Genomic DNA, 3,206 nt, shown 5'->3' with positions numbered 1-3,206 from the left:
TTTCCATGGGGACGGGCCGCTGCCCGCGCTCCTCGTTGCGGCGCCGCCCGTAACGGAAGCGGCGGGGCGGGTTGCCGTGGAGACGCGGCGGTGGCGGGGGGGGGGGGGAGAGTCATGGCGGGAGGGCGTCGGTCGTTGTGCCGCTGCGGCGCCTTCCCGCTGCCGCAGGCCGACGGCGGCGGGGCAGGCGGCTCGGGTGACCGAAGATGGAGGCCGGCGGGACAGCGTTACTTCCCGGCAGCCGGTGGCCGCCCCGCCCCGGTGACAGGCGGCCGCGTGACGGTGAAGCAGCAGCGCACCCTGGCGGCGGCAAGACTCCTCGCGGGCTGGGCCGTGAGGGGGAGGCCTTGCCCCTCCCCGCCTGGGGCCTGCGCCCTCACACCGGCGGCGTCCCCCCAGGACGAGGGAGAGAGCAACGTACCGGGACGAGCTCAGGGGAGGGCACCGACGTGGTGCGGGGCTGCAGCACAGTGCAAGAAGAGGCCGAAGCATTTTTTCTTCTCAGCTTAAAAGCAGATAAAAGCTCAGGGGATCCACTCATTTTAGCTCCCTGGAGAAGGGTTTAGGGAAAATAGGGCCAAACTCTGCTCAGAACACAATGAAGAAAAAGAATCCCTACACCGTTGCTTCCATTTCCTCTATGGCAGGTTGTTTCGCTTTAGTCCTTTTCTTACTTTTCTAAATCCAAGTACCAAACAGAGCCCTTTTTGTCAGTTAGAAAAAGAAACTGAAAATGGAAACTAAAATAAAATTATTTTAACATCCTGTTTATTGAATGAGAAGATAAAAAGCTCTGATCCCCAGGATCTGGGTGAGGTCAAATGGTAGGAGGCAATTTTCTTGCTTACAGACCACCGTTTTCTTTCAGCCTATCTGGTATAGAAGATCTTAATCAGGCCTTTTTCCAGCTGCCTCTTTTTCTCTCTGCATCTGTCTTTTTTTCTCCTTTCCTAAACTGCTTCTCTAACACTGCACCTCTATCCAAACAGTAAGGAAGAAACCCCTCTGTCCGCATAGTTTTAATTCGTAGGTAGAGTTCCACATCTGCTTGTATCTTCCCACGGGGTCACAGCCTCCTTCGGGCAAATCCGCCTGCCCTGGTGTGGGGTTCTCCATGCGCTGCAGGTGGATATTTGCTCCACCGATTACCTCCACGGGCTGCAGGGGGACAGCCTGCCTCACCATGGCCTTCACCACGGGCTGCAGGGGGATCTCTGCTTCAGCAGCTGGAGCACATTCTCCTCCTCCTTCTTCACTGACCTTAGCATCTGCAGGGCTGCTGTTGCTCTCACATATTCTCACTCCTCTCTCTAGCTGCTGTTGGAGCAGGACCTGCTGCAGCAGGGTTTTTTTCCCCCTTTCTTAAATATATTACCACGGAGGAGCTACCACCATTGCTGATGGGCTCAGCGTTGGCCAGCGGTAGGTCTGTTGTGGAGCCGGCTGGCATTGGCTCTATCAGACACAGGGGAAGCTTCAGCAGCATCTCACAGAAGCCACTCCTGTAGCCCCCTCCCCGCCACTACCAAAACCTTGCCACGCAAACCCAATGCAATGATATAATGGACCTTGCTTTAAACTTGCTATGAATTTCTAGACTTGTTATTTGACTGGAAGGTAGCTTCTGCTGAGTTTGCAGCATTTCTTCTAATGATGAATTCAGTCATTAAAACACTGCAGCTTAGTATGATGTCAGACATTCAATTCTGTGTGCTCTGTGTTTTGTGTTACAATATTTGATGATCGGTTTCTCTCATTTGGTTTTCTTCTTATTGAGAATTTCTGATTTGCAGGCAGACTATGACCAACAAATACAAGAACCGGAAGAGAAATTTCGGAAAAAAAGCTGGGGAAATTGGCCAAATTCAATTATAACTGAAATTAATAAAGGACTTCCGCAAGGTGAAAGCAGCTATGGAGAAAGGGCTGGAGGATGTAAGTTTGTCATAAATATGTGTTTGCAATATTTAATTGTAAGGCAACTTTTTTGTCTGCATAGCAGCATAGAGTTTGGGAGTGGAGGAGGACAGATGTGGCCGATCTACTGGATTGTTTTCTTTACATTTTACAGAGTGAGGAAAAGCACTAGGTTAATAAAATGGAAATTCTGAAGCCAGAGCTCATTTTGGTAATGGTCCAGTGCTTGTTTTAGTTTTTTTTACACAATAACATGGAATCATACAAACATATATGTGGATGGACTAGAGCATCTAGTACACACTTTAAAGATATATATAGAGGAGCTAGCAATTGACTATAGCAGTATAAGTCTGACAGATTTCTCAGTAGTCAGCTCAGTTAGTATGTGAATACCACTATGGTATCATCTTTTGAACCACGTAAGCCATTTAGAATATAAAACTAGGGACTGTCTTTCATTAAACACTTACACAGCACATGGCCTAGTCAGAGATACTTTGGAGCTATAATACAAACATCAAATAGTAGTATTGTCTGTAAAACATTTCAGCCTGGGGTAAAGAAGTATCCCAGCTGACTTATGACATGAAAAAAGTGCCTTGAGCAATTCAAGTGCCTTGCTGACTCAGCTCTACTGGAATTTTTTTCAGCCACAAGAAGAGGCTTAGAAACACCACCAGATGCTTTCTGTAGAGTAAAATGAGGTCAACAGCATTTGGATTATTAATAGATAGCTCCTTTTAAGCTAAGATATTAAATGCAAATTAGTCAGGCATTTTTCAAGGAACCCTTGAGGCGTTGGACTTTGTATGATCTTGATGACTGAATGAATAGACAAAGTAAAGCATTAAACAGAGTGACAGAGTATGTGTGAATGACTGTCAGTGATGTGGAAATACGGGCACAGGCAACGTATGAAGGGGAAGCAAAGTAATAATACAAGCCAGAAGGTTAAGTGAATTTTATAGATTGTGTAAAAATTTGATGAAGACCGTGGGTAGTGCAGGGAAGGAAGAATTTCCCCAAATCAAAACCTTCAAAAGCAATATAAATAGCACAAATAGTATGTGCAGAGAACTAGAGGAAGCAGAGAAATGCTACTGGTATTGAAACATCAAAAATTAGTGTCTGTCTTCCTAGTACAGCTGAAAAAACCCTTTGCATGATAGTATTGTCTAGATTCGGAATGCTTGGGGGGGTTTCTGTAGTGAGAATTACTGTATGAGGTGTAATATCCTCTCAATTAGTAATGACTTTGTGGGCACCTAATTTCAACTAGGCTATCA

Source organism: Chroicocephalus ridibundus, chromosome 4 (assembly GCF_963924245.1).
Source record: "Chroicocephalus ridibundus chromosome 4, bChrRid1.1, whole genome shotgun sequence".
NCBI classification, from domain to species: domain Eukaryota; kingdom Metazoa; phylum Chordata; class Aves; order Charadriiformes; family Laridae; genus Chroicocephalus; species Chroicocephalus ridibundus.
Note: the sequence above shows the minus strand (reverse complement) of the source record.